A 12,775-nucleotide genomic window follows, 5' to 3' on the forward strand; every position below is an offset into this window, starting at 1 on the left:
AAATTGTTATATCCAGTCCTAGTGTCTGGTCCTTTTTCCAGTGTTTTGCAACCCCTTCCACTGCCTTTCTGGGTGCTCAGATTGATGGCTTCACACTGGGGGGATGGGGGGCAGAGAGGGCATCAGCACCCCTGAGTCCCTTGCCAGGTGGATGGTTTCTTCCTCCTCCCTGTAGGAGCCAGTTGGGATAATTTCTTTAAGTTTGTTAATTTGGTTGACACCTTGATTTGCCACTCTGCATTGCAACCAAATTTACATATATGGCACTTTTTACTTAGGTTAGATACTTGTTCTTTGCTCTGTTTGCTACCCCTGAAATATGCTTTGTCCAGCTCCCAGGTCTTCATTTCTTTAATTGAGCATTGGTGAGCTGTTTACAGCCCTGGGCTCTGCCATGTCAGCCTTTGCCCTTTGTCTTATCATCCCATACCTGTACGCCATGTCCTGTGTCCCGACGTTCAAGGCCCCTGCTATCACGCCCAGCCTGCCTTCCTCTACACCACCTCGTTGTGTTAGGCATGAAGGTTTCATTCTGCATGGAAGAGATATTTGTTGCTACCATCAATGTAAACATTATGGTTATAGCATGCAAAAATAAGCAAAAGGAAAACAAATCAAGCATAGCCGTCTGGTCATTAGAAAAAAATGCAGATACAGCTAACCAGGCTTAAAACAAAGCTCTAGGCAGGTTAAGACAAGTTCAGACAAAAAAAGCCTGATGAACCTCAGTCCTGAGACCTTGCAAACTCAGCACTGCACATAACGGCCTGTTACGAGCCATGTCAGTGCTGTAGTTAGAGGGCTACAGGGCTATGGGTGCTCGTACTTGAAATGTTTAAGCCTCTCAGGAAAGCTTAGCGCTTGTGTCTCGTTCTTCATCCTCAGCTTCATCATGCTTTGTGACAAACAGGCAAGCTCTTAACTCCTCAGCACGTGGACACTCGCTGTCTGCCACGATCTGCTGCCTCCAGCCTTACTGGAAAGGCAATTTTCCACTTGGTAATACCAGGCTCACTTCCTTGGCTGTTCCCCTTTTCACCTAGCTGGGCTCCATGCTGCTGGTTCACCAGTGTCTCCTTGCTGATGTCAGCCTCTGCTCTCTGTGGTGGCCCGGGATTCCCAAAATGTGTGCTGTACTGACTGCAGACGTTTCCATGTGAACTGCATCCACAGCCATCCCAAACCCAGGCTCCTTGGAGGGGCAAGCAAAGGAAAGAGCTCCGATCACATGTGGAGTTGAAAGACCCCCCTACTCCTTGCAGATATATGGGATGGGAACTGGGAGCGGGGGCTACAGCTTCAGAGTAGAAAGGCCCTTGCAGATTTTGGCTATGAAAAGCCAGAGAAGAAAATAAAAATCGGTGTTGGGCTACTTTGACATCATTGCTCTCACACTGTGTTGACCTCTCCCCAGCAAAAGCTGTCCATCAGGACCAGTCAGGTGCACAAACAGCTGTATCCCACATAGATATATATAATAACAGCCAGCTAACAATAACATATTCATAAAGAAGAATCTCGTGGTTAGACACTGAAGAACCCTGGAAATCCTTCTAAGATAAAAATGTGTTAGCAATATATAAAAAAATCCAAAGAGGAAGAAATAAGAAGTAGACTAATCATTCATGTGCTGAAGGTGTAGAAAAGACGAGGAAAAAAAGCAGATTTTTTATTAACAGAAAACATAGTTAAGGAACACAAATGCGAAAAGGTTATTATCTTCTCATCCACTGATTTGCATTTTCAAAGCAGCTAGCTCAAAAATTTCTCAGTGCTTGGATGTAGGAGTGAGGACAGCACCACTAGAGATCTCAAAGTGGAAATACAAGTGCCCAGGAGGTCTAGACACCCACAGAACAGTTAATAAAGAAGTAAAGGTCTCTAGGACAGTCTCAGAGAGCTCAGGTCAGACTAGCTCTTCTGCAACGTGTACAGAAATGCCAGCAAAGGAAGTTAGAAAAATTCTGATCCAAATACAGCATTTAAAAATTCATGGGATCTTCAGCACTGGCTGAGAACAGATGTTAGGCAGGTGAAAAAAGGCTTCTGGGAAACTCCAGAAACTTGTGTTAGAGCTTAGAGTATGATCTTTTATTCAAGTTACTTGTGGAAACCTGTCTCAGTAAAATCCAATGCTCAGAGGGGCTGGCTGAAACACAAATATTTCCTCTTCTCAGCTGGTCACGTAATTCTTGGTGACAGAACAGGTTAATATTTGCGAGAGTTGTGTTGGCAAAGCAGAAATTGCCAAACACTGTGGGATTGCTCCAGGTTTCAGGAGTTGGCAGTCAGCTGCACTGCGCCCGAGAGCTGGACTTTCTCCCTAATACTTCATGCTAGGAACGTTGGAAGTATTTTTGGGCATAGCCGGGTACGTGCACCTTGTGCTTCTGCCCATGGCGACCCATGGCACAGCTGGGTCATGTCCATGGGGTGGGAAGGGAAGCTCTATTCAGCCCTTTCTGAAGGATGCTGGCAGTGAGAGAGGACTTGGGTGGCAAGGAGGGAGGCACTCAGCTGAAAACAAAAATAAATATTGAAAGGGAAGGCAATTATGAAGCTAAACTGGTAGGAGTGATCTGGGCCTGTGTTGTGCTGTCTTGGAAAACTTTCAAAGCCTTTTTAAGCAATTGGCATGAAGCTTTCTGCTGCCTATAAAAATGCCTTTTGAGAATCATCTCCCATTTGTACTTTTACAATTCATGCTTTTAATAGGAATATTGTACCCATTGAAAGTGCAGGCTTGCTTGACAGCCTGAGAGAATGGAGTTCAGACCAGGCAACATCAGTAGGTGCCTCAGAATTATTCCTGCCCTGCGTGAGTCAACCGTGCCTCGAAGAGAAGTGTCTTGGGGTGAAAAAGCAGGTCTGTTCGTAAGGCTGTTCCCATCCTTTGCCTTGCTGCTGACCAGATATGAAATTAGTCTGGGTTATCATAGTGGCTCTGATCCTGGTACCTGTTCAGAAGGAGCTGCCCGTGGCCAATAAGCGAATTTCACAGTGACACAGTAAGGTTAGATGACTATTGTTCTTGGCTGGGTTGAAGCCAGCAGCCATGAGCACGAGGTGGGAGGCGTTCTCACTGGGAAAGCACTTGTGTGTATGGTACACTTTACACAAGTTTCTGCTCCACTGAAGCGGATGGGAGTTCAGCGTGTAAATGAGAGCTCCTCTGAATAAAGACGGATTTCAGTGCATAGTTCAGTACTTCTGAAAATGGAATTCTAGCCATGGAAGACTACAGGCTTCACCCTCTATTTCTTTCTTGATGCTCTGCACCACTTTGAATTTGGAAAGTTGTCTTCATGAGTCACCACTAGAACTATCTACATCTTGGAGCTGAGGAACCGGGTTGTGCTCCAGCACTCTCCAGGCTGGCACCGCAGCAGGAGCACAGGGCTTCCCTGCGCTGCAGCAGTCCCAAGGTGTCAATCTGACCCCTGAGACAGCTGAAAATACATCAGAGTAGGCCTGAGGCTGCTCTGCTCAACTTCAGTGATCTTTTTAGGTAGCTGGGCTCCTTCTGTACTCAACGGAGAAAGAGTAGGACAGTAAGTTAGACCCCTGCTCTGGCTCAGTTACAGGAGATGCTGGTGTTTCTCCATTCACAATAGCAGGACTCTAATCAGACATGCTAACTAACTGAGTTGCCTAAAATTGTGGTGTGAGCATCCCTCCTGTGCTCCCAGATGTGCTCTTGTGCCAAGCCCAGCTTGAATAATCCGGGCCTCTATATGCCATTAGCAGTCCTTTAAGCTCTTCAATCTTCTCTTTTGAATGTAATGTATTTTTTATACTGCAAACATGAGTGTGTAATTCAATGCATATGTTTTGGGAGTGGGGAGTCTATAAGAATGCCAAGCAAATCAATAAAGATTTAGTACATCATTATTCATTGTTGCGATGCCATGAGGCATTTATGTATGCCCTTTAGTAGGGAGGGGAAAAAAAAAAAAGAGGAAAACTGTTATGTATGTGTAGTAAAATTTGATTCGAAAGGAAGAGTTTGCATCTGAATTGCATGAAGTCTATTAAAATTTTGGTCTTCTTTAGACTAATAGGATTATGCCATTCCCAAACTGATTGTTTCCAAGCAACGATTCAGATCTTAGTATGTGTTTGCTTATCTCTTTAGTTTGCTGCTAAACCAGAGAAGCTTCCAAAGATAGCTGCAGAACTGATGATATCAGGTGTTATACGTAATTTCAAGACATTGTTTTGAAAAGATGGTCCTTTTATCCTCTCTTTGGAAGCTGATTTAAAGAGTGCATCAGGGCTCACATAAGGCAACTGGCAAGTTACTTTTTTTTTTTTTTTTTAATAAAGGAAATGACCTGCACTGCCACCAGCATGGCATGCTCCAACATGTCATTTTCATTTGGACACAAATGTTTTACTGTGGTCAGGGGGAACTGCCCTCTCTGAGGAACAAATCCTAAGTGGTAGCTATGAACAGCGGTGCAACTCTTCAGAAGCTGCGGTTCAGCAAGGCTTTTCAAACATCCTCAAGCGCAGCTGTCTAAAGGGCCAAATCTTCCCCGCTTTACTAATTGAAAGCTCCCTTCATGTATTATAAAGGAATGCACAGCTATATAGTCCTGTATACTAAATAATAAATAGCCAGTTGCAAATGACATTGCTATTTTATATTCAGAACTGTCCAAACTGTGTGGAGATTTTGAAAGGTGCATTAAGAGGAGATCAGAATATTTCCTCTCTTTCCTGGCTGCTTTTGGATTTGATGACATCATGGGATAAATATGATTTAGGAGTCAACGTTTACTATTTTGGCATTCAAAAAGGCTTCCTAAAGAGCTCTGTTGCTAAATGTCATTAATGCATTTTCTTTAGAGTGAGAAAATTGTGCATTTATACATAATTTAATATGAAGAAAGGGCTTTATAGAGTTCTCTGGTGGCTACATAAAGAATATGGTTCAGCTCCGTGTACATCTGAATTTCCATAGAAGGCAACTGATCAGCTCAGAAGAGAAATACATCAGCTATTTAGTGGTGTAAAGCAACAAAGCACAAACTTCAGGACTGGAAGTGAAAAATACTATTATTGCTAGAAATTTTAGAAGGAATTTACTGTGGCAGAATGTAATTACCCAACTGGATGGAGTGCTGTGATTTATGTTTGTGCCCATGTAAAATGCTTTGAGATGATTAATAACCAGCTCAATCCTTTATACTCATAACAACACTTCTGGCATAATAGCACTGTAATGATCTGTCACTCCGGCTATTGTGTTATTGGATATATAAGATCCCCTGCATTAGGCAAGCGTGGAGTCTTGGGGCTAGTGAGCAGGCAGATGCGGCTCCCTCACTATTTGCATTGCAGTATTACCAGAGATCTAATAAGGGCTCAGAGCCCTGGTGGGCTAGATGCTGATCAGTACTTGAAATGAAAGATGGCTTTCCCTTTCAGAGTTCACAATTTAATTATGTGATGGGAATCAATAGATAGATAGAGCAGAGAGGGAGGGCTGCATCATAGCAGTTGTTGCACTTCATACAATAAACACCAGCCAGAGTCCATCATCCATCTGCATCTCTTACAAGACCACTATTTGATGAAAAATGAAATTATCTTGTGTACAAATTGAAGACAGATAATTTCTTCTCATTTGTACTTCAGCAGCAGCCAAAGATCTACTGAGATTGTACTGTTCAGAGGTTGACTGCCCAATGACTTGCAGTCAAGGTAAGTAAAATGTAAGAGAGATACCCCTGAAAACATCATGTAGAATGTGATGGTATCCACCTTAGTTTGGCTCCCTGGCTGTTTGAGGGAAGTGGGGCAGTGAGGAAAGGGCAGTGAGGCTTGAACGCTTTCTGTTCCTTGGCTGGTTTAATGGGGGTGCACAATGACTAAACAGAAAAACAAAGTGAGAGAGCTGATGCACACAAGTGAGGATGGGGTGGAGGAGAGGGAGGGACAGGTTGATGTAAGGAGAGTGAGGCTGAGACAAAGACTTTGGAGGGGTTTGTGAGAAGCCTATGAGCAGAGATGGAGAGTGTCCCAAGGGAAATTAACAGTGTAATGACACCCAGTGTCTGATAGTCTTTGGAGACTGTTTCTTGCACTTGTTTAAGCCAACCTGGCTGCCTTGGCCCTGAGGCTGGCACTTCCCATGCTGAACAGTGGGACTTGACATTTACAAGCAAAATTACATGGTTTCTGAAAGAAGCAATATCATGTTCAGGATTTCCACCAGGCCAGTGAAAGAAACTAATATTTGTCAGATAAAGCAACAATACGGTAGAAGAAGCAGGAAATATTTAAATGTTTTTTTAATGAAATCACCAGGGTCAAATTTGACCTCTCTGGCACTGGAAAGAGAAAGCAGTGATATTGGAAGAGGCACCTGGATTTACACCAGTGTCACTGAGAAAAATTTGACTGATGTTCTCCCCCTCAGGAAGACCGTAGTTTTGAGTAACTGAGGGGTTAGAACGGTTTTATTTTGCGTCTGACTTTGGCCGATGCTTCCTCTCTCGGCTGAGCGCACACTACTCTATTTCTCTCCCTTATTTTTGTGCTTCGCTTGTGTCGAGGTCTCCTCCCTCCTCCTCCTCCTTTGCAAAACTGCCAGGCTCCAAGATATGCAGCGTTAAAAAAAAAAAAAAAAGGGAAGAAAAACAACAGAAAGAAAACTCACAACCAGTTTCACATTGCCCTTTTCAAAGGGCATGACAAGTTCTGAAAAAGAAAGCGGAGCCCTGGCTATAAAACGCATGCAGTAAATAACGACGCGCGTCGCCAAGCCTGCTGCCCCTCCCGGCCGGCTGCCAGCCGGGCCTGCGCGCCCAGCCCCGGGAGCGGGCGGCCAGGCCCCGGGGGGAGCCCCGCGGGGACGGGGGAAGCAGCCTCCGAGGGGCCGCCGTGCGGGCCGCCCTCCCTCCCGGCCCGCCTCCGCCCCAGCGGAGGGCGCGGAGCCCGGGGCCGGCCGCGGCGGCGGGGCCGGGTCGCGCCCTCTCCATGGTGCTGAGCGGCGGCGGCGGCGGCGGCGGCCGCCCCTCGCCCCGCGCCCACGCCGGGCTGAGCCGTCCGGCCGCGGGGGAAGCGTTTTCCCTCAGGTTGCGCAGGCTTTCGCCTTGAATTGCTCACGGCTGCGCCCGCGGTGCAACAGATGTTTGCCAGCCTGGATTTTCCTCTTTTAGCCGCCCTAAGAAGGCAGGGAGATTAATTAAAGCCGGAGTCCTCCCCATAGGTGAACGGCGCTCCCCGTGTTCGGGGGGCTCTCTCACGTCTCCTGTTTGTATCTTCACCGGTTGCTTGCATAGGACGGGGGATGAGATCACCCCTGAAAACGGCTTCTGCTTTGATTTGTTTACATGTTTACTTTTAATTTTTAGGATAACCGCAGAAATAATGAGAAACAGCAGGGAACGGGAAACTGATTGAGATTGATCGTTTCGTGTATTTGCCTTGTGATGACCTTTGGGGAAAGTGGGTATTTAATTTTTACTGATGTTGTAAAGGCACAGACAAAGTCCTGACCTTTCTGATCCGGGGTGACCACTATGAGCATCCCGCTGAGAATTAATTACAATTGCCTGGAGCGGCTCCAGGAAGCATTTATTAGAGTACTATAAATGTGGTAAAAGCGATCAGTATGCCTGGGAGAAGCCATTCCATGTGCCTGCTGTGATATCTAAGAGAAGCTCAGACTTGTCGGCTTGTTGTTTTGTTTTGCTGTTCATTAACAAGACTGAAATAGGAGAGAGAGCGTTAGAACTCCAGGGCAAGCATTTCCCATCATTCTGCTCTCCACACGGATACTTTTGTATTAGATTAAGGCACAATAGATAGAACTAGGCAGAACAGAAATCAAACGTCTCCCCAAGAGACAGGGCACGGTGCAATTCTCTGACTGTACAAAGCATAATACAACAGCTTCTTCTAGTAGCCTCCTAGAAACGTAAAGTGGAAGTGAACAGAAAGCTCCACACAAGAACTCCATACAAGGAAGTATTTAAACTTCCAGGTATGCTATGATGCCATTGTACTTCAGCGTCCAGCACAAAGCTGGGGCTATTAGTCACATGGGAGTTTGCAGTCCTTTTCCCCAGAGATCAATCTAAAAATGGAAGATCAGTTATGTGTACAAAGTTTAGGCAGAAATATTTCATATAAGCTATGATGATTTTGTCAGATACTCTGCCAAAAGGACTGGAATTGAATAAGGAGGTTTAAATAAAAATTGTAAAACCATCTAAAATTTGTTTTGGAGAGGAATTTAATTGGGAATGATGATGAAAAAGACAGAAATGTGGATTAACCTAAAATGGAAAGGGCAGCCAAGTTACAGCAGATGGCTTTTTCTTGTTCTTTAAGTGCCTTATAATGAGGAAAATATGCTATATAATGTCAGTTGTTTCTAAACTGACTTGGGGGGGGCGGAGAGGGGGAGGAGGGGAGGTTTCCCGTGAGGCATTGGTTGAAAAAGGACAATCAAAAAGACAGAGCTGCAGACAGTCTGTATTGAACTGTTTTTGTTCCGGAGTTCCGGAGCTCAGTTTGATGTATGGTAGGAAAGACAGCCATCTCCCATTCCAGCTAAAACCGAATGAGCAAATAGCCTCTATTTCTCCCTTCTGCCTTGCCTCCCTGAGCATCGACATTGCATAAGGGCTCCGCCACTCTTTCTCCCATAGAGCCTCCCAACAGCCGTTTCTGTGGGTTGACTAAGATTTCTTTATTCTGACAGGTTTTTGTTATGTCTTGTTGTGGCTGCTTTTATTTCCCTCCTGTATCAGTTAAGAATTCCTCCTGTAATGCTGTTATCCAAACAACAGATTTTCCTACAACTGAAAAGCTGCTGTTAAGATTTACTTAAAATCTCCCCCTCATTCCATTTTTTGATTCCTTTCTACCCAAAATGGGGTGGAGGGAGGGAGGGAGTGAAGGAAAACAGAAGATTTACTTAAAATCTCCCCCTCTTTCCATTTTTTGATTCCTTTCTACCCAAAATGGGGTGGAGGGAGGGAGGGAGTGAAGGAAAACAGAAGATTTACTTAAAATCTCCCCCTCTTTCCATTTTTTGATTCCTTTCTACCCAAAATGGGGTGGAGGGAGGGAGGGAAGGAGTGAAGGAAAACAGAAGAGACAGCCTATTCTATATGACATATGCTCGATTTCCCAGCAAGGCTTAATTACCATTGGGAGTTTGTACTTCCGTACCATTTGACACCCCGAGCACTCAGAGCGCAGTGCAATGCCTCTTGCCTATTCCAGTTTGCATGTACACGGATAAGATTTACTTGTGCATTGAGGCACTTGTATATGAACTGTATATGAGAATGAAGACTGTAGGCATCTTTCCTGAAGACCGTAGGCATCCATGCAGCTTTCAGGCAGACTTAACACCCACAGAAAATGATACTTTTCATGCTCTTTTCATATAAGGTTTCATCCTGCAAAGAAATGAGTGTACTGACCCAGAAAGTACAGGTGGAACTTTTAAACCCCCATGTAGCTCAGCCAAAAGGTCCTACGATAACACAAGGGCAAGGGAGCTTTGCAGTCAGCAGGACTGAACTCATGACTGATATCTGAAGAGACTCATGCTTCATGCTTGGTGGGTACACAAGGGTAATTGGAGACAACAGGAGGCTTAGGATATAACGTGCAAGATGGAAACCTAACACGGTGATTGCTCTTCAACTTTGCATAATGAAATGTGCATTGCGTTTTGAGGAAGAGCATGATTTCCCTTGCTTTCGAATGTAAAACATAGCTAAATTGTATTAGCTTCAGCCAAAAAGAAGAGTAAAAGCTAGAGAATTTACATGCTGAAGCTATGTTGTTAAGGACAATTAAAGAATATGCTTCACAAAATAAATCCAATAAATATAGCACTTCCAAACTTCATTACAAAGAGAGATTGTCATTTTCAAGATTAAAAGCATGTCTATTTATGAAAATAAGCTTTTTTTCCCTCTTTTCAAGCTCTACATTTTAAACTATCAGCTGGATCTCAGCTTTAGCTAATTTCAGTAACATTTCAGACTACTGGGGAAGTCTGTCCTACCAGAAGAAGCAATAATAAGTTGCTGAAATTATCTTGACAATTAAACAGTTTAGCTTTATATTTATTTGCTGAAAAATCCCCCAGTGACATATTAATTATGCATAAAGCTTTGCCTTGTAAAAAAGTTGGTTGGTTTTCAAATACCCATCTCATCTCTATTTATTTTTAGAAAGCTGTTCTTTCAAACTGACAGCATTTCAACTATTTTAATACTTTGATGAAGATCTAACTTTTGCTCTGATTATTTTTCAAAATTAATATCTAGTGGCTTTTTTGATCAAGCCACAATCACTATTACTTCTGAAGCAGGAAATAACTTTGCTTTTAATCTTGGTCTTCATTCAGCTCTGCCCTCTTCAAGACATCTTCTTTCACCAGAGGGCTGCTCAAAAGAGGAGCTCGGTCTGTAGTGGCTGGAGATGCCAAAGAAGGAAACCTTTGGAGGGCTTATGGTGGAAAAATATATTTAGAGCAATACAGCTGTTTGAGAGGGTAGGGTGGGTGTCGAAGCTCCCTGAAGACTACCAAAGTCCCCCTCTCTCATACCAGGTATCACTGGCCAGTCTTTACAGTGATAATATCATACTCCTGACGAAGTCAAGGCAAAATTTTGTAATACCGTCTAACTCATTGTTCAACTTTAGGCTAATATTTTCAATGAATGCAATACTGCCAGATACGTTACTGAGGGATACTGGGGAACCATAGGGAAGTGATAATTTGGAGCATTAGAGATGGAAGGAGGCCTTCCAATCTGTGTAAGAGCGATGTTGACCTTCAGTCATGTGAGCAAACACTCAAATACAAATTACTTACTGATGCTCAAAATCTAAGGACCTTACATGAGTGAAAATCCAACTTTTGCCTGCCTGGTGTCCAAAATGCCTGGCTTTCCCTGACAATTCTGAAACATCATTTTGTGTCTCTTGTGCAAAGATAAGTGTTCTATACTAGATACAAGAGATAAGTAATCAACTTTAATATAAACATGAATTTTAAGGAAATGTTTAACTTCAGCTCCCTTGAAAATGTTGGTATAGACAGAGGTTTTTTACATTGCTATGTGACATGTCTGAATGACATTCTTTTAAGAAGCTGGAGAAGACTGTTTGGAAAGCAGTAATCAGAGAATAGTTATCAAAGGTTCACTGTTACAATGGAAAACTGTTGGCTGAGATTCTTCAGGGACATGTCCTGAGTTTGGTAACGTTTTGTATTTACAATGGATGATGAAGTAGAAAGTATGTTCAGCACATTTGCAGATGTCACAAACCTGGTGGAGTAGCAATCAAAATGATCCTGACAAATGGGACAGCTGGTCCAAAAAACCAGGATGAACTGCAAAAAGGAGAATGCAAGGTCTGCACTTAATCTGGAAAAATCAAGTGCATTAACACAGAATGGGAAACAGCTGACTAGGCAGAAGTTTTGCTGAAAAAGATGTTGAGGTTACAGTGACTCACAAGTGGAATATGTATCAACAATGTCATACTATTACAGTAAAAGCAAACATGCGGCTTTGCTATTGAGTGCTGTGTGTCTAGTTCTGTGCAGTGAACTTCAGCAAATGTGGAGGCAATCCAAAAGAAAGAAAGGAAAATGACCAGAGAATTAGAAAACATGTCCTATGAGGCAAGAATGAAAGAGCTAAGGGTTTAATTTATTGAATGAATGACTGGAGAGACGTGAGAAGCTTTCAAATAATCACAGGTTGTCATCTGTTCTCCATGTCCATTGTGGATAGCACAAGAAAAGAAAGTGCTAAAATTACATCATGGAAGAGTTACATTAGACATTAGTAAAAACCTTCTTACAATAAACACTAGGCAAGAATGTAGGAGGAAATTGTGGAACTCTCTGCTTTAGATTAAATATCTTAAAATAATCAAACATATGTCAGTCCATAACTGTATCTCTCTCATTTATCCAGCCTTGGCACGGGAGGGTGGATTAAGAGATCTCTTGATGTCATTTTGGCCCCATTTTCTGTGTCTCTATCACCACTCTCCCTATTTAATTTTAGTGTGAACTTTTCTATTTGCAGTTAATTTACATATATTTTTGAAAGGTGGTCTCAATAAAAATCTGTCTCACCTCATCCAAACTATATGAGATTCATGCATTTAATTTTCTTCTGGTGCTCTCCTACCTTTACCTCCATACCTCAATAACTTACATCTCAGCTTCTTCCACTCTGGGACACCAGATGCCAAGTCCACTGGGTAAGCCTAACTTGTGATCCAGCTGTTTCTAGCAGCTGGGGTCAGGGAGTTGGAAAGGGGCATCTTAACTGGAAAATATACTCCTTGGCAAGGTGCTGGAAGGAAAGGAGACGGTCTCACTGGCCTTGTGTCACTCCCCTGCCACAAACGAGGATATAACGGTGCACTTGTCATAGGACTCCTAAGAGGAGGCCTCGTACATTGGGCCAGGGAAAGTTCAGAGGCATGTTGTGCTCGTTGTTGTGCAAACTTATACATGCATTTGGTCCCTGCCATGAAAAGACTGCAATCTAAGAGCAGGCCCATAAATGGCTGTGCATATAGACAAGTTGATTCCTGTGAGGCAGACACTGAGGTCAGTAATTAAGGTGTTCCCATGACAGTTTTATTCTGATGAGTTATGCATACTTGTATGGTTGAAAGACTGGGATGTTTTCATATTTTTAATATTTTTATTCATTTTTTACTGTACTCCCCATGTTTGTTTGCTATGTAATATGCCTCCTAGCAA

Source organism: Gymnogyps californianus, chromosome 1 (assembly GCF_018139145.2).
Source record: "Gymnogyps californianus isolate 813 chromosome 1, ASM1813914v2, whole genome shotgun sequence".
NCBI classification, from domain to species: domain Eukaryota; kingdom Metazoa; phylum Chordata; class Aves; order Accipitriformes; family Cathartidae; genus Gymnogyps; species Gymnogyps californianus.